General features: G+C 32.2%; 1 protein-coding gene across 1 annotated transcript in view; it reads right to left on the bottom strand.

Moving 5' to 3' along the window:
• The window catches only part of LOC126842024 (uncharacterized), a 136,314-nt gene that overhangs the window by 85,184 nt on the left and 30,484 nt on the right, over positions 1-20,646 (bottom strand). Inside the window, exon 2 of the mRNA XM_050578885.1 lies at positions 18,246-18,423. The gene's annotated coding sequence lies outside the window, so the exon portion shown is untranslated. The remainder of the gene's footprint in view (positions 1-18,245; positions 18,424-20,646) is intronic.

The following is a 20,646-nucleotide window of genomic DNA, read 5'->3' on the forward strand; positions in this document are numbered from 1 at the left end:
GAGTACAAAATGAAATTCCCTGAATTCTAAATCTGAATTTCGTATTTTTTGATCTGAAAAATACACGTTTTTAACATTCTCAAAGCGTTCACGGACAAACGAATATGTAAAGAAAAGAATTGAAATAAAATATCAACTATGGAAATACATTTTTATATAGTAATTTGGTGCTACATGAAAAATATATCATCAAACGTACTAAAACTTAATATGTTTTCTTTAACCCTTCACTGCATGACTTCTTTTTTTCATTATTTGTATGTAAAGGCATTACTTATCACTTCACTGCATGATTTTTTTTGTTTTGTTCGAAAAAAAATATATACTTAAAAAAATGAAAAACATTTTTTTTAGTTTTAGTTTTGCGGAAAACGCCAAATTTTGAATTGTTCCAAATATTGTGCAGTGAAGAGTTGATATACTATGTCAACCATACATACGTATCAGATAGGCTTCAGATAAAGTCTCTTTCGAAAATATCTCCATAATATTTCATACCATTTAATTTTGTCATCAAGCTGGACTTGTGATTTAATTATAACCATGATCTTAAGTACACCGTTGAAACTAATATTGTAAAACATACACGCATCAGATTACTATACTTTTAATCGGAAACGTCGCAACGATATTTAACATAATTTTTTTTTTTTTTTTTAATGATAAAAATGTAGCCTGCCCTTTAATATTGATCCATTCGATAATTTCCTTATGTATATATTTTGTGCTTAAGAATATATTAATTTCAGCTACCGGGGGGGTTATGTTTACTGGTGTCAGCAAAATCGTGAAATAGAGATAGAGCACATTGCTTTTTAATATTATGCGCATAAAAAACTCTGATAATGGTATGCTCAGCTCATGGTACGCCGCGGGTATTAAGTGTACATAAATTGCAACGCACGCACGATTTTTGAAAACCGTCGCGCATATCTTTTTCTTTAAAACTTTCTAGTGCCCATTGTAAGGCAAATGCAAAAAAACGTCTTTTTTCGTTATAATAATATTATACAAGAATTTATATGAAGCACTTTTGTAAAAAAAAAACATTGTAATTGCAGCAAGATCAGACGTCGACAAATTTATCATAGTATCATACTTAGTATTAGTATTCATTATTGACCCCCGGCTCAATATCTGACCGTACTATCTCCGAAAAACAATATTAGAAAAATCACACGTTGGAACGGCGCCTCAGCATTTACTGGTAGAGCATACGTTCTTCTTATTTTCCTTCTTCACCTTATCCCAAACAATTGATAGGGTTGTCCAGTTAAAACCCTTATCTCTCTCTCTCTCTAAAATGTCTTGATTAACACCACACATTTCCACGTCTTTATATAAAACATCTACCTACTTCTTTTTCGGTCGATCTCTACTGACATTAAACCCTCTTATCTGGTTTACTATTTATTTGTTTGCTTCTTTTCTTCCAACAAATTCAAACCCCATTCCGGCCTTTTATTTTTCCTACTATTGGTGCAACTCCCTCACTACCTCTCACATATTCATTTATAATTCTATCTAACTATTCGTCCCACACGTGCATTGCAACATTTTCGTTACAGCTACTTCTGTTTTAGTACTTTCAAACGCCATATTGTAAGCTTAACTATAATTGTGAAAACTGTTCTTTTCACATTAGTTATTTTTACCAAGCAACATGCGCCTATTTCCATGTCATTCTGGCACACTTTATTCTGCCGGCCAAATATTATTCGATTTCTCCATTCTCTTGCATAGCCAATCGCAACTAAGTAAACGTCTCCATTTTATTTATCTTCTATTTTTCAATTATATATATATTTACCGTTTCTTGACAACTACCGCGGTAAATAACTCAAGATCGCCTTGGATACGGACGGACGGTCAAAGATGGCAACAAAAGAATTAGAAAAAAATCGACTGGCCGGCGTTATAGGCGAGAAGTTCCGTAAGTACGTCCTGACGTTACGGAAAGAACGGCCCAATTTGGCGAGTAAACTTAAATCGCGTTATCATCTGTCGGACGAAGCCTTGGCCGAGTGGTTCGTTCACGTGCACTCGCAGTTTTTGCGGGTGGCCGCGTACGCCGAATGCGAATCTGATGGCGATTGGCAATTTGCCGGAGAAGTGAACAAACTGGCCAAGCTGATAACCGCGTCGTCCGAGGACTTGTCGCCTTACGAGACGTTCGATGAGACGTTCTACAAACAGCATCACTGTGGACCGAAGACAACGGAAGTAGTTAGTACCGCTGCCATCGCTCTCGACTATCCTAAACGAACACAAAAGCCACGGAAAATCTCGACAAAAAAACCTATTAAGTCTACTAAATCAATTATTGCAGATAAATCGAAACGGTAAGCTTCTTTGCACGGTCTCATATATATATATATATAACGAAATAACGCGTTAGATAAAGTCTAGCGTTATTTCTCTGAGCAAATAATACTAATTTACTCTTTGCGCGATACCTTATTGTGCGGTACAAGAAAATAATTCTGTTTGATACGGTACGGTGCATAGTTTAAGGTAATAAGTATTTGCAGCGTCTTATGCTGTAGAGAAACGAGGACATTTTTGTAAACTGTGCCTCCTCCGTCAGTAATGACAATAATGTATCGTGTGCTGTGTGCTATTAGGTACATAGTTGTTGTCAGAAACTAGACCCTTATTTGTATACATCAACCTAACAATGTAATACAATAAGACTAGCGCCATTTAATTATATTTTGATTCTATTACGTTTATCAATTGTCTTATAATGTAAGACATAGCGTCAAATCGCTGAAATATAGCTTGTAGTGTAACATGTACTAACATAAACGTTTGTAATCTTGTGCATATTTTAATTATAAACGAAAAGGAATCCATCCGATGGAAATCAAAAACCGACGGCTTATCCAATCTTGGAATTAGATATCACTCCGGTCTATCAAAACATATTGAACGACATCATTACTAAAAAAACGTACGGCGCACTTTACCAGTGTGTCATGACGGAACTACTCACAGACTCTGAAGTGTTCATAGCTTCGTCGAAACACTTGGATGACGTTGACATTGATTAAATTATTACTGTATTGCCTCGTTCAAAATAAATGGATTAATACTGACTAAAATATTAAACACAAACGGTAATATTGGTTTCAGAGGTAGTCATTGCGCGGTATAGGGACCACGAGAATGTGTTGTAAAGTGTACGTGGAATCAATAATTTCTATTAAAGGATAATGATTTTATGGAGCTGTTGAACGAGAAGAATTCGATTTTCAAATTTAATTATATAATATTAATTATGTACAAAACAATCGCACGAGTATAAGAAAAACAAAAATCAATAAATGTATAAAACGCAAAAAAATCGCGAAGACGTTACAATTATAATTTAGCTTGGGTTAAATAAATTGTAATAACAAAGAAACGTCGGCTCTCGGAGTATTTGTATAATCGTTTGAATTTTAATGCAAATCATATTAAACCCACTGCGACGCAATCAAATAATCGTTTAAGCATTTAAACCTAGCTTTCTGATTGCGCCGGAATCTGGTATCATAATAGCTCGTTTAATTCTGACGTGCTTAATTTTCGCAAGCTTGGAACGTTCTGAACGTTTCTGAAAATGAGAAACAATCTATTATCAAATGTGAATATATCCATTACGTGTTTTTCCATCTGTACCGCGATGAGCTTATTAAATCATTATTTGTCTTTACGTCCAAATCGGATAATGCATAATTTTAATATTTTATAACCTAATGCAACTTATGGAGAAATAAGAACGCCTTCCTTATTTAATCCACATTTGTTATAATAATATGTACTTGAATTACCAGCGTACATTATGTCCAACTATAGTAACAATATTACAATAGATACGGCATTTAAGTCTGTAAAATATTTACTCAGAAATCCAACTTTTTCACATTTTAAATATGATTTAATAATATACTGTTTTATTTGAATAATTTTGTTATATTATACTATACATTATAACATGATCTTTTTCAATAAGAGTTGGAAGAATGCCCATATTATGTCCTCCTAACCCACCTCCTATAAGTATCGCTACTCTTGTACGACATAATCTTTTATGCATCAATGTTAATAAGTATTTTATATATTTTTAAACGTCTGTCGCAAGCTATTATTTTGTTTTCATCGCGGTATGTAACAGAACGACTTACGAGCAAAATGGAGTTATACTAAAAAAAAAAAAACTTTACCAAGCAGTATGTATTTGACAGATTACAAGACTTTTTTTAAAAAATCGATGGCAAGCTGAAAAGGTATTTATAGATTTATAGATTAATTTACAATATATTTGTTTTCCTTAATTATTTGTAATGCAATGTAATTTAATTTTGTACAAACAGTATTTATAATTTACGAGCAATTAAATGCATTTATTTGTTTATAAATAAAACGTAACGTAATTTGCTTAAAGCAATAGCACGCGATGGCTTCTAGAAGTTCGAATTCACTTGGCCAAGCTTATGCAAAAAAAAGGGCCGCGACGGTTTGAATAAACAAAATCCGGTATAATTAAAAAGAGATAAAACGAATACAGAATCAAAACGGAGCTTTGCTTTGCGACGGGATGTGTTTGCTAAAGTGTAGAGACTTTTAATCCCTTTACGTTGTTCTTTTTAATTCATTACGTCTTGTAGTTGGGGATCGGTATTGTATTTTATTTGAAAAAAAAACTTAGCAAAAAATTATGAGTTTGAGTACTTTTAGGCTGATATTTAGTTAGTACTTATACTGTTTGTTTAATAGCGAATAAAAACCATTACAAAATAGTAATAACTGACCGTACATTAGTTATTCTTTTTCCCCCTAATACATAGTTTAATTTTTTTGAAAATGCACAAACCACACACGTCATTGGTACAATTTTCTGTATTTTAAAATAATTCAAGTTTTTTTTTAAGCGGTTTTAGAATTAATAGTTCCAAACCCTTTTCCAACAAATATGACGTATGGAAATATTTTTTTAATACCTATATTCATACTTTTTTTTATTGGATAGTTACAATATTTTTAATACTGGCATAATATTTTGAAAGGTTATTAAATATTGGTAGAATGAATGCTATATGTATGTATACTTAATTATTTAGAAATATTTATATTTTTAATTTGTTATGTAGGATATTTATTTTTAATTTTAATTTTATATACCTTCGGCAGCAAAGGCAATTGGGTTGCATTGAATTATATTAACATAAAATACAATACATTTGATTGTACATTAATTAAACATATGAGAACGAAACATTGAGTAAATAATAGTTCATTTTTATAAATTATTACTTAAGTCAGATATGGTTATAAAATTAATAAGTTCATTGATTGCTTCGGGTTGAGGTCCGAGAGTTTCCAAAAGATCATCCGATATTCCGGTATCAGTTCGTTGGTTCTGGTATTTTGTACACTCTGTGAGTATGTGTTTCACAGTTAACCAAACTCCACATATTTTACAGAGAAGAGATTCGGTCTTTGACATCAGACATCTAAAAACCGTGCGTCAAACGTGTGGGACACTTATAAATATTACCAGCTGATAAAAACGCTCCATGGCATAGACTCTATGAAGATCTCTAACAAGAATTATAATTATATGAAGTCAGATTTTTAATGTTCAACATAATACAGTTTGTTTTACTATTTTTAGTAGTATAATTTAACTCGTATAAATTCGATTTTTTTAACTTGGAAAATTTGATTTCAGTCATACTGTTATATAATTTTATAATAATAGGTATGTTATTATAATACAATATAGCTTTTTTTTAAATTCTAAATGAAAATTCAAAGAAAAACAAGTGATAAATATAAAATGTATGTGTATAATATATTTATAAATAAATATTTGTATTGGGTAATATACGTTTTCTTATTAATTATATAGTCATTGTTTATAGTTATTGTTTATATAGTCACTATTTTTAATAATAAAATAACAAACGATAATTACAAGGCAAACAATAATTAAACGCGTTGGGGACACACCTGTTCCTTTAATAACGTACCAAATCTCTGATCATACAACACATGGGTAATATAGTTTAAGACCTACCGCATTGTATATTTAGCATAATATGCTTAAATGGCTTGTACTTTTACTAAACGGCCGACTTTTAAAACTCAAAATGGGAACGCAAGCCACTTGGAGACATAAAATTACAAAATGGTCCTTGTTTTGTCTTGGCATAAAGTTACTACGTTTTTAGAAACATGTGCCGAAAAATATATCGCGTCTTCCTCGTGGCCCTAAAAATAAATCAAGACCTTTTTCGCCCCTTATATTTTTCTTTTTTAATTCGGGTCACGCCTTCGTTACATAAGGCGGACGGGTAAAGTATCAGATATTCAGCTTAACCCTCGCTGGTTTTCAATATCGCTTTGAATAAGTTTCAATTTAATTCAGAACGACGTCCAAACGAAGAGTTATGCATTTACATGACACTCTATTGCCTGGCAATAATTCTCCAGAAAAAAAAAAACCACTCCCACAACTTTTGAGTTGCCAGGATTTTAGCAATTAACCACAGATAAAATTAATTTAGAAAAGTAATTAAACAAAACCTGTGTTGGTAGTTTTAACGTGTACAGTGTACCCTATGTACATCAATCAAATTGCACGCTCATCTATTGTTTATTCTTGCCGGTGCTTTTGAAGTAAGTAGAAGGTATCGACCTTCGAGATTGTAATTGCTCGAGACAGCGCACTGACTTTAATTGCATCACAACTACTAAAGTTTCCTGAGAGTATGTAATAATGAACTAACTTTTTTTAATAAAAAAAAAAATATCTCCTTTTTAATTCGCTTTCTCGGCCAATTTCTAAGAATTATAGTAATGTACCGTGTCTAGAAAACAAACTATCAACTGTTGATTCATTAAAAACTAGTTGGGTAGTGCCCTATAAGTGAGACATCATGATAGAGGATTTAGGAAGTTCTATAAATCACGAAATATTTAAAATATTTTATAAATCCCATTCGATTTTTTCGGTCTATCTTTCTAAAATATGGGAAAGAGAAGGAATCACGATAAGATATCAATTTTAAGTATCATAAATAATAATGATGACGATTAAAAACTCTTTTTTAAGTCAAAGAGTTCCCAATTTTAATTTATTATAATTAATTTCGAGTTTAATAATCATAATTATAATATAAAACTGATACCGGATAGATTTATATAATTACTGTCTGTACATCTACTAAAATGTCGTGTCCACTCTAAATTGAATAATGTATAGGGATTAGAGACTCTAGAATTATTAGAGGATTGAAACTGATTGATTCGATCCGTCACAGAATAATAGGGTTATTACTCGATTCTCGGTATTTTGAAATGATTTAAGGTTCGATGTTTGTATTATACTCAATACTCCAAAGCCTTAAGTGATTCTGTCACGTTTAAAATCTATTCGAGATCATTATAGTATTAAGCCCTCGTCCTAATCCCAAGAAAGGTTTCGTTGGCTGTAGACTAACTTTAGGTATGATAATTAAACTACACTTAACGAAAAATAAACAATATATATATATATATATATTCAATATAAATCTTGTTCGGTTTGAAAACAATATAATTAAAATTGACCTTATAGAAATTGCATCATCGTGTAAAGAAAAATAAATAGATTATTAATAATTAGTTTTAGAATTTAGATTAGTGTATTACGTTATGTATACACTGTACAGTGTACATTATGTTTTAGGACACATCGTTTAAGTCGTTATTTTAATATTTTATTGTATAGGTACAACATTATGAAAAGTATTTTTTAAAATTTTTAATGACGATTTCTGACTCTTTTCGGGTCAGAAAACAAAATGATTATGCTACACATTTGGAAAGTTCAATTATTTTGGAAAACAAAATTTAATATGTTGTACAACGGCACGGCTTTTGAATTTATTACGCGCTAAAGTGATTTCAATAGGTTGTTATGAAACGAAATAAATCTTATCTTTTATCTTTATATTATTTGATTTCTTTTGTAAATTCGACACTCGCCGTTTTGATACTTATATTATACATATATATATATATATATATTTTTTTTTTTTATCGAAAAACATTCAATACTACTGCACTTGTGTTTATGTTATGCGAGCCGGCAGTCGTTATCAAGTTTCTTCAGTTTGTTATGAAAATGAAAGGCGCATTGGTTTTTGTTATATATATATTTTTTTTATTGATATTCCTACAACTGTGCGTTTGGTACTCGTGCTGTTTTTGTTGTTGTCTTTTCGCTATGTGTAATATGTTTTCGTACACAGCTGATAAAACAACAAGCTCTGCTTTAGGAGGGAGGTTTTTTTTTGTTTCTGCTTTGACTACACAACGTTCGCCGTATATATTATATATATATTATTATACAATCCAAAACTTTAACCGAAAACAGCAATTTGTTTGGAAAATAAATCACCGGCATACATGTCCCAAACGACTCCGCTGAGACAAAATCGTTCGATCCTCTCGCGGACCGTAGTGTATAGGCATACGGAGACCGTACGTTAAATAAAACGAGATACGTTAACACCCTTGGAAGGAGCTCGACACGAGGGTAGAGTTTTTGTATGGAGAAACGCCAATGACCGACGGTTAGGAACTGCACTGACCTAAACTTATAATACGAGTGCGTCCAAAGTAGCCGTTAAAGTATTATTACAAAAAATAAATCGGTCGGTGGTATGGGTCGATCTACTTTAATATAAACAGTGTGAGGTCACAAAGATATGACACGGGTTGATATGAGTTTTGCCTCCCGTTTATTAAATCGCCATCAATCGAGGTAAAAGTCGCAAGTAATTTGCTGGAATTTACTTATCTGTTGTTATTTAATATATGCATTTCAACAAGAACCGCCGTAAGATAACCCCAGGGGTCATAACGCAACAACTTTGTCCGTTCTTTGTAAACAGTAAAAATAGCAGTTGCCAGTTAGATTACGTTTGAAGTCAAGTTGTATGGGGCACGTTCGTTTGAATATCCAAATAAACTTAGACATCGGACATGTGGGCATAAAGTTCGGCTAATCAAAAGTAATTGAAGGAGTAAATAAAGGAAATCAAACGAATAATTAGCGATGATGAACTAGTGCAGTAGTTTGTTTCCCAGATTTGGACTTGATATCGTGGGTCTAATGTTTCGATATTTAAAATCCTAATTTACTCGCACATTACACCATTTATCGTTATTTTTAGTAGATGCTCACACTTGAAAAGAAAAACGACGATTAATAATATTTCATTTTTGGTATTTTTTTTATTAAACATCAAATATTCACATACACCGAAATTAGTCGTGTTTATTAAATACTCATTTTTTTAGAACGCCGTCGACTAAGGCACATGGTTTTTTTAAATTTTAAACAAAAACACATTATCAGCGATGTACAAAAATATCGCATCCACGGTATATAAACAAGTATTGAAGTTTTATATATATATTTTAAGATCTGCTGACGCCATGCATTTTGTTTCTGTTGATTGTCGACTGCCAGCAAATCATTTCGGTACCATTAGCGTGTAAATGCTTTAAACACTTGGCTAATACTTTTATTGCCGTTAAATTGTACGAATGGATTTTATTTTGCGCTCTTTAAATTTAAGCGCCAACGTCCGCGCACGGTGTAAATCTTGGCCGCGGTCCAATCCCAATTATTTATATGGAGGCACAGTAATTGAACAATATAATATTCGGTTCCGCTCTAATACAGAGTCCATGCGTTATTAAACATCATCGGAGGGATTACAGATAGATCCGGCCAATTAGAGTTTATTATTTACTACTATTGCGATAAATTATTGTTTTAATCGAATAAACTCTGCTGGCAGAGTGGTGCAAAACCTCGGACCAGTGTGCACGCTTATTGCATTAGCTTGGAGTAAAATAAATTAATATCAAACTAAAATAGCTCAAAAAGCTCCAACTAATAACTAGGAATCCCAATACAAGTTTTCAGTTAAAAATACCACCAGCACACTACGTATTACCACTTTATAGACAGTAATGCCCAATACATTAACGAGTTCAATCGACAAACGTTAGCCACTCGAAGCATCACGATACTATTATGTACTAGATATTGTTTTTGAGTCTTAAACAAAAGATAAAACGTGTGATATTTTTAAGAATACTACATTTACGTCATAAACAATTGTTTGTCTCATTTGCTCAAAACTGCGTTTTTTACAAATATAAGAAATATTAACGTTATCTATACATTAATTAATAAAACATTGGCTTATTGTTCACCTTGAAATCGCCGGCATCGCAAGCGTTTAAATATCATTATTAATGTAGAAAACTAAAGGGTTGACAGTTCGAATTTGAACTGTTTAAAAACCTAATTCGTTAAAGTTATTTTGCCACACGTGAGCAACTTTCACTATAAAAAAAATAACTGACTGATCGAATGCGGATTATTATAAATAAAAATGTTTTGCGCTACACGGAAAGAGCGGATTTCGATAAAATAATCTAATGATCGATTGCTTAAATTGTTTGTGCGTTCACTTCGCATCACAGCTATTTCAGCTGCTCTCTATAATATTGTGTGGACGCAGGACGAACTTGCAGTTTGTGGGTGCATTAGTGATTGGAATTAGAAAGCAACAACCTTGTGTATGGTAAAAGAAAATAAATCCCATGGCCTTTTTTCGTGGCCCTTATCAGACTTTAGGGTTGCATAAAAGTTAAAACATCACCGGACAGTACACCATTCATCCGTCGCCTTCAAACTTTGGGAAGTTGTTGAGTACACTCCCGCGAAGGTTTCTTGTATAGAACTTTTTGAAAAATTCACCCTTAAGGGTGGCCTCAAACACGAATTTTGAACTTTAAATACGAAATATTTTTCGTTGGTAACCCAAAATAAACACTTGGTTTGTGACCATGGTAACCACGATACTCGAGCGAATAGTAGGTGATGATTAAAGGAACAGGCCGAAGGAACGCTATTAAACATTTTCACAATTGGAACTGGATCTGGGACTGGGACTGAGACTCTTGAGTAGATATGTAGATCCAAAAAAAAAAAATCGAGACGGGGTATGCTGAAGCTTTACAATATACAACCTGGAGTACTGACTTTTTTTTTTTTATCTTATTTGTAATTATTTTACTCAGCCCTGGCAAACTAAAAATCCCGAGCAACGCCGGGTCGGGACAGCTTGTTGTTATATATAATTTTACCCCCGCTGACGTGCCACGGCCGTAACGTGGTAATTAACTAAAAAGTAATTTTCAATTCCGGTGTGTCAAAGAAATAACCGGTAACTTAAAAGACGTCGGTAAAAAAATAAATAAAAAGGAGAAAAATGTTGCGAGAAAAAAATTACTCACTAAATAAACGTTTCGATAAAAATATCACGGTTAAACGGAATTGACGGCCTCTTTTGGTGCAAAGGATGAAAACGAAAATTCGACGGAAATGTATTTTGTTCTGTCTTTTGAGAGGGGGAGATACAGGTGTATGACAGAGAGAAAGGGGAGGGGAAAGAGCCGGAGACAGAGAAAGGTTGTGAGAGAAGTGTTTGTTTTTTAGGCCAACGGATATTGTTCAGATATATATATTTTTTTTTTACTCTTTAAAATAAAAATTAAAAAATCCCGTGCAACCCCTACAGTGGCGGCTATGTCGCGCTGGTATAAAAGATAAATAAACGGTGAAGAACGATATTTTTCGGGGGACTTGAACTCGATATAAAGCAAGTCGCCGACCGGTCGCCCGGGAAAGCCTCATTAGTCACCGGCCTCCGTAGCTGTTACTGTTGACAGTGGTCTTGTATACCTTCTTCACTATAAACACACACACACACACACACCACGTCAGACCTTAGTATTGTTTTAAGCGATGAAATATGACCAGCAGCTGCGTTATTTTCACTTGTGCGGAATCTAGATACATGCACGTTTGTATATGCCACATTGCCACCCAACCCAAAACTCGTGTTCTCTAATTGCCTGTTAGAATAGGGCACCAGACACAGGCCGACTTGGATAATATCGACCTAGCCGACGTGGCACGAACAAACAATTTTTTTTTTTTTCAGTCTGTAGGATTACAAACCCACGGTAGGTGACTGAGGGAAAAAAAACTATAATACGACTTTTCGACTCGAGAAAATTGTTGGCGTAAATTTATTTTGTATACAATAAAAAAAAAAAAAAACCGGATATGATACTACAAAAAAAAAAATCAAGCGCAACAATATAATTCAAATGAATAGTCAAAGGCCGTGTTATGTGTGTACGGAAAAATAATGTTTATTTTCACGGCGTTCGATTTTTTTTTTTTTATACTAAGCATTCATTTTACCTCTTGACGGGTTTTTTTTTTATAATTGAATATAAACCGTGTACGTTATGATATCGCATAATATCATTTCATTGACGCGTTTACTAGAGGAAATAAGAGCGACGCCTTCGTTCGCACTGAACTGTAATAAGTAATAATGTTATTGTGTATCATAAGTCTTGTGTAAACGCCGTCAGCCGAAAGAGGAAATCAACTGATACAATGGTTTCAGCAAACATATTGTGCATTAAAGTTCAGCCGATGAATACCGGAATTAAGGTGAACGACAGGGAAATTATAATTGAAACGATACTTCGTTTTAGTTCAATTAAATAGAAAAAGTGGAAAATCTGTTTTGTGGCGATCGCATGTTGTTCCCGAAACAAATTGTAGCGTGAAATTAAAAAAAGGTCATGGTTGAAAACTGCGTCTTGACATGTTTTTCAGTTTTTGTTAAGCTAAAATATTCTTAACTTTTTTAAATTTAATTAGTTTCGTTTTTGTTACTATCATCATAAACTTATTTTTATTTAATTGGCTCAGTAATTAAATAAAATATACTTACATTTTTTTTTATTAGGGCAAATTATAATATTCTAATATTGTTTTCGATTTTAAATAATACTATTATTTCTCAAAACAACTCGAGTTAGGTTCCAACGTAATTACTAAGTTAACAGAAGTTGCAGTTAAACTTTAACTTAATGAAGGAATTGTAAATTGTTAACTGGCTTCGCCTAGCTTTAATTGGCTATTGGTCGTTGGCACGTCTGTTTTTAACACAACCAGGATTTTCTCTATTCCTATTTTATCGGTGTAATATGTAAATACTTTCATAGTGACGGAAATATATTCAAAGCTTAATTTTCAAATCCTTCTGTCTATATAAATGTAGCATTATATAACGTATACGAGTCATAAAAACGATAGTTACATTAACACTTGCATTTGTCAACTAGTGTCGTTACTATTATATTTTAAACCCGTAATAGGGTGGAAGTCCTACTTATGGCCAGTTCTCCTGCTATGGTCCGTTGATGTTATTTATTTAATTGATTTAAACAAATAATGTGTAAGAATTTATAATAACTCATCATTAGATATTTGTATAGTTAATAGTTTATTCAGTTATCTACTCTGTTTAATAAGACACTATTAATTCATAGAACTATAGAAGTTAAACAAAAAATGATATAGGAATAGATGGGAATATTGTATTTTTTAATTTAATCACTCATTTCACTTATCGTGTCGCAACTTAAAAATTGAACACAATATTTTTTTTTTTTAAATACAGAGCCAATGAGGGGGAACTGTTTTCCACATGACTTGCCCTCAACACAATATTAGGCATGTTGTTAAGTATAAAAGGCTTTATTTTCAAATTTTGTTGGTAATCGTGAACAAATGAGATGTTTGTACAAAAAAAAATCGCTTAGGGCGACAAAAGGTTGGGTCTTCATTCTAATTGTTTCTACACAGTGAATTACAGGGTTAGATGAGATAATTGTAAACGAACAGGCAAATGTAACTGCAAAATCGTTTAAATACATTTAAAAAATTATTTTTATTTAACTTACTTGTTTACAATTCTTTACATATTGTACTGTACAGATTATTTAGTTAAAACGGCCATTGTTTATACAACTAATAATAAATCAATTGTAATTATGATACCATTTTGTTATACTTTACGTTATTTGCAGTGTTCGTTAAAAAAAGCTAATTACCGGCTTCGATAAAAAAAAAACACTTTCCACAGTCCACCACTCATACTTATTATAAAACGGGCCTAGCTTGAATGGGCTCATATGTATGTAAGTGAATTATATAAAGCTACTTACAATATTAAAAAAAACCTAAAAAGCATAAGTTGTTCACGCTTGGGTCGACGCACTGTGAAGAGTTTCATTTCAATCGTTCGTCTCAAAAGATTTACCTGAGTGAATCTAATGCACGCATTATACTTATTACTTACACACATAATATTTATGAATATTTTTTTTCCGTTTAAACCATTGTGTAAAATTTCATTTTTCCAACGGTCGGAGAAATCAGATTTCAATGAAAAATATACACGGATGGCAGATTTATATGAATATATAATCGAATTTAGATTGAAAATTCACGAACAGATGAATTGGATTTGGAGGTCTGCGAATAAATAGCAAGAAAAATGGAAACTGCATAAAAAGCTCGGTGCGCCCAAGTAAATTTACCTTAAACATACATTACACGTTTATGAACAATTATTTATTCATGGACAACAACATGTCTTTCTTTATCTAATTTACCATTAACTATAATCATTATTACATGCGTTTTTTTACAACTATTTTTACTAAACCGACGAATAGTATGCGTTGAGTCGAGAGAACGGCGTTGTTGTGATCGACCAGTTGGTGCGGTTTTTATTATCATATATCGGTGTATCTATGTGGAAGATGTGGAAGATGTGGCTTTTAATAACCGCACGGAGGCTCGTAAGTGCGCCCAAGTTTATGCACCATTAGCGCCATAGCTTTTTGAATACTCGTTTTTATAACTTTTCTTTTATTATTATAAAACATATTACGTTATTCGCGAGAACAGCTGTATAAAATAAAATTATATGATATGATATTATATTTTAGTAAACCCGTATATTATTTTATGAGGAAATATATAATTCTTCGTGGGTTCAATTATGGCTTTATACAAATTAATAACAATAATAATAGTAAAATCAAATATTACTTATTACTTTTTATTCAGCAAAATCGCAAAAACTTATTTAATTATTATAATTTTTTTTTTTTATGTAAAATATACGTTTATATAGCTAATGTTATTATTATGATTATTTTAGCATAGCAATTGATGGAAAACTTGAAAATTATTATGATTTTCAATTTCTGTATGGGCGCAGTGGACGATTGCGCAAAAAAGGACTTATTATTTTTCATTGCTTATATTTCATGCAAATTATTTTTGTTAGTTTATATTGTAATGTAACATTCTTACTTACAAACACAAAAGATGATAGTTTTGATAATAATATGCAACGTTGATTCTATTTTTTGAGAAAACATCTTTACCAAATTGTAACGTTTAGGACTCGTGAATATTTATGTTTGTTTGTAACTTGTTGTTACTGATTTTGAGCGTTTAAAAACAAGAATATGGCAGGACCCCTTTTTTCGTTGAATTTGTTGTTGTTTGCGTTTTGTATAAACCTAATTACGGGGGGTTTTCGCATTCGAGCATGATTTTCCATCTTTGGCAAACACCGACCGAAAATGTTATTGTACATATGTATGGTCCCTAAACAGGGAGAAAGAAAAACACAAGGGGTGAGGCATGTTCAAGGGCTATTATTTATACACATATTTTATACAACATTGACCGTGTAACGAAAAACCCGCAAATTTCGTTTTGTTGGGTTCAAACATTTTTTTTATCATATTATGTTTGTAATCTGATGGTACGAAATTAAAAAAAAAAACATTATTATTTCGGTAATGCGTAGAATTGTCAAAGTTATTGGCAAATTAAATGTTTAAAATGCTAGATGACACGGAATTTAAATTAATCGTGATTATAAAGGTTAACTTTTTTTAAAAATTATATAATTAATAACATTTTTACTATAACGGGTTGGTGTAATATGACAACTAATTATTAAAAACATAAATGTGTTTAGTTCTGTTAATCAAATTCGATAACATTAATGACAGTAGCATATTTTCTAACATAAACTTTTTTTCTTGTTTCTGAATCTCCAATTGTGCATGATTTTTAACACTACTAGGATAATTATTTCTTTTAGGAACAATTCATTTAATTCTTATTCGGTATTCTCGCCTTTATGTGTGGACTTTTAATGAAAATCCTTTGTGAATTACTCGGTAGTAATAACGCTAGAATAGAATTAGCTCAGTTTCCGTAGAACTGTTTAATAACAGTAGGTATAAATTTACCGCAGTAATGGTTTAAATATAGTTTTCCACCTATAAAGGGGATAGCTGCAATTAAACCTTTGTGGAAAAGTAGGTATAATTGCAGGTAATGTTCTCTTCATAAATATAAAATATGTTAAATATAGCATACAATTTTATTAGTAAACCACACGGACAACCAACCAAGCATAAATTGAGAAGACGGAGAATTGAGATTATAGAATTAAAAGTTCAATTTTATATTATGTAAATTAAAGATATAAACCTTCACAAAATAATTATAATTTTTTAAGTATTTTGAAAGATTTAATTTTTATTTATAACGACATAAGGTCAGTACTTTGTACAATTTAAACTTTAATGATAGCTACTTTCAAAACCTTTTAGGATGTATTTATAAAAAGGAAAATTTTTTTTTGTTTTTTTGATATGGAATTTTAAAAATAGATCAATGTAGTTATAGTATACACACATACCGGGGTTTTAGATATTGGTAATCATTTTTGCTAGTAATGTTGTTTATTATATCATTGGTAGTCATTATTACATTGCTAATTTATAAGGTATAATTTGGTTTTAATGAAACGAAAAAGTTACGATTTATTTTTCTCTAAAAACTTGTACCATGTAAATTGTATTTTTTTTTTTATAATAATTATTATAAAGTCAGCGCCCGTTGAATGAGGTGACAAACGATCTTTCTTCATTTGTTTTTAAATTTTAATTATGTTTCTGTTTAACCAAAATATAGTAATACATCGCCAAAGTTTTTTTATTATTTTGATTCTGCTTTGGCCGTTGTACAATTATTATTTACTTGATTTCGAAATCCATTTCCAATATTTTCTCCATATACATCCCTCTAAAGTTTTCGGGTAAAATTGAATTTATTCTCGTGTAGGGACCATTGTGGCAACAGTTAAATACTCGGTCCGATGCCTAATAAGCTTCATGCCTCCAGTTTAATAGCATGGGCCAAAAAATCCATATAAATGAAAGAGGACCATTAGTGGTAATGACGCCGATTTGTGTGAAAGAAGATCGATTTTTTTGACCGAGTAAAACTTTTGTCTGTACAATCTCTACCAGTGACGATAATTATTTAAACGTTACTAAGAGACGACCGTAATTCGAAATTTATCGCATTGCATAAGAAAGTTTTCTTTTTTAATGAGTCCGAAAGACTTTTAGTTTTAAATGACTCTTAGACCTTATTATTATTATTTTTTTGTTATTGTTAATAATACTCAATTATTGCAATGAGATATTTTTAATTCAAACATTGTTGATAGTAGAAATATTTTTATATAATAACGGTGATATTCATTTGGCAAACTTAAGTACACACCGTATTAATAGATTCCTAGAGGGTTTGATTTTTCAAAGATATTAGGTTAATAATATTTACTTATAGAGTATACTATCATAATAACGTATTATATCACTGTAGTATAATAGTTTTATTTGTCATTAATTTTGTTGTCAACAAATGGCTTGTAAGGAAATAACACGCATTAAGTCAGTGTCAAATGCAGAATTTATTCTCTTTACTCTTAAAGGAATATAAATTTGTATTTTTCTTTAATTATACTAAAGCTGAACAACAGCATAATGTCATTTACATTTATTAGATCTAACCGACCCTATAATTATAATACTGTTTACGATTCTTGGATTGGGAAAAAAATATTTTACTTTTATTTGACACTTTAATTTGTACATCTTATCTCCGAGTCAAGATCTAGATGGTATTTGGCGGAAATTGTGTGAAATGAAAAATTTCGTGGTTTCGGAGGCTTATTATGTTGGTTTATTTTTACAAAATGCCAATAACTGAGCTGTATAAATAACAAAACGCGAGTTATGTATCTAATTTAGAATGTGGTTTGTTTTCGTAATCACACAAAACATCCAAGAGTTATTTTTACAGATAATAGTGTTACTAACGCACTATTAATCTATGTAGAATAAAAAATAATATCAAAATCTTTTGTACTCACGTGAGCATGTTGGTGAGCGGAGTCTGTATGGTTTTCATGGGAATGTCCAGAGGTCCTCTGCCGAAGCCGGGCCAGGGCGCTCTTCAGCCCTTCCGTTTTGACCCTACCGCTGTACCAACCACGCCATCTCTACGGTCTAACACTAGCCGCCGGCACCCCAAACACTAAATTTTAACATCTGTCAACAAAAATCATTTCAACGTTATTGCAGTGCAAACTACTATTTACTATGTAAAATCGTATTAAAAGTTGATCAATAGTAAAATAAAGGCGATGTGCAGACGTGTCACTTTTGACTTGAAGTAAATAAATAATTACATTTTATTGACACCGTGTTATGGATACTCAGAGTCTTATTATCGTATGTGTGGTTCTTTATATGATATGCAAATATTCAAATGTCTTAAGATTTTTTCGTCTATACGGCGGGATTAAAAGAAACGAATGAACACAATAATTATTAGTCTACTATTTACTCTCGATTCGACCACGAAAACAAAAAGACTCTCGATGAGCTTTTACTGTTAAATACGTTGAGGTCTTTTTTTCTTCTGTGATACTCTTGCTGAGGCGTTGCCTATAATATAAAAATTACTTTCGCATTAGTGCACATTTGACGACGTTTTTCCATGAGATAACAAGGAACCGATTTGAGCCGATGAAAATATCGTCGGATTCAGGTAAAAAAAAAAATTAAATCCATCGAAAACGGGTTGAACAATAACTATAGAAGCTTATCGTCCTCCGCCACAGTTCTATTGGCCCGTGAAATTCTATCGGATATCAGAACGCCGTTCGACACCCTATATTATTATTATTATTTCACTCCATAAGTGTTATTTTTTAACGACCGTCTTGTTACAACACATTTTTTTTTTGTACTATCGAGAATTATCAATAATATGTTGTAAAATGTCATCAACAAACAAGTAATCGATTGAACATGTTATGTGCTGAGCTACAGCAATCTGGCTACGGTCACAGTCGGAATCTCGAATAGGCATCTGTCTTTGGGCACAACATTGCAATAGTTTTGCTGCTTGACGTTTGGGGTGTGTCACTTGTCTCAGACCACAGTTCTAGTACTTAGTTCGGATCCATACTTACTACGGCGAGCACACTCATCGCGGTACAGTCAATGCGTAATACCCACCGTCTATAGGGGCGGTTGGACCGTGCAAAGGTTGTGGTATTCAAACCGTTTTCGTTAATAATTTGCGTACACCTCGCGTAAAGTTATAATGTTATCTCGGCGTTACGCGTGTTCAGTTATCGATTATCCGGACGTGTGGGTAAGCGATGGGCGGTCGGTGGAATAGCCAAATTGCTAAGGGGAAGGAAGCCGGAAAAGAAGGGAGTAGCAGAAGAGCGCAGCGAGAGGGAAAGGTCCGATTACAGCGAATTTGGTGCGGGACTATTAGTTTCAAAGGTCCCGGGGTTCGTTTACTATTTTTGTTCCTTCTCTATATTATACGCTTTGGAATTATTGTTTTAACCCATTTTCCCAGATGGCTGAAGCGATTTTTTTATCTCCATGCAAACTAGTATATATTTATTATCTCTTCGAGGCCACTGTCAAACGGCGATAATCTGACCTATCCATGTGTGTGCGTGTGTGTGTGTGTATATATAAATATATATGTGCGTGTGGCAGTATAACGATACGTGATTGGAATATGCTTGCCGGATAACTTTCATATTATACGGACAGGCGCTGTTTTGATAAACACACTCGCGGGACGTGTACGCCTGTAATATTATTATTGCATGCATGTGTACAAAATCTATGCTTTATATATATTATGCGCGTGTATCATTGAAAAAACGAACCTTTCGCCCGTTCTCGTTTGTCCGACAGCCATAAGTATACAATGACGGGATAATTGTATCGAAAACGGGATAAATGTTTCGAAGAAGTTGGAATAAACCCGGAAATGAACTGCAAAACATAGTTGTAATTGTCCCATCACGGCGCAATTGCCAGTTCTAATTAGTAACAGATGGTATACCTACAAGGAAATGCAGATAATTCACTTCTGTGTTCTGATGTCTTCAATATTTTATTAGCTTTGTTCTATCATAACGTTATAGTTTCCTTGGAGTAATAAACTCAGTTTTTGACAACTATTATTTAGACGATTAAAAAAATATTACAATGACGTTTTATTTTGTTAAAAATATAAATATCACAGGATAAGTTCTATAATTATTGTGTTTAATTAGTAAAACGTATCATAATACTATTTTAGTAACAATAAGTGTTTTTTTTAAAGAAAACTAATAAAATGAGAAATTATATTCATAATTTTATACCTCGCATCTAAATAGAGCTTTTTTTTATATTTAACTATTTTTGACAAATGAGCAATTAAAGTCTTAACTTCGTCCCAAAGTTAATGTT

The sequence above is a fragment of the Adelges cooleyi genome, unplaced genomic scaffold (genome assembly GCF_023614345.1).
Source record: "Adelges cooleyi isolate 19-005CV unplaced genomic scaffold, UGA_ACOO_1.1 ACOO_flye_CR_arks_rails_tigmint_CR_PRNA_41, whole genome shotgun sequence".
Taxonomy (NCBI): domain Eukaryota; kingdom Metazoa; phylum Arthropoda; class Insecta; order Hemiptera; family Adelgidae; genus Adelges; species Adelges cooleyi.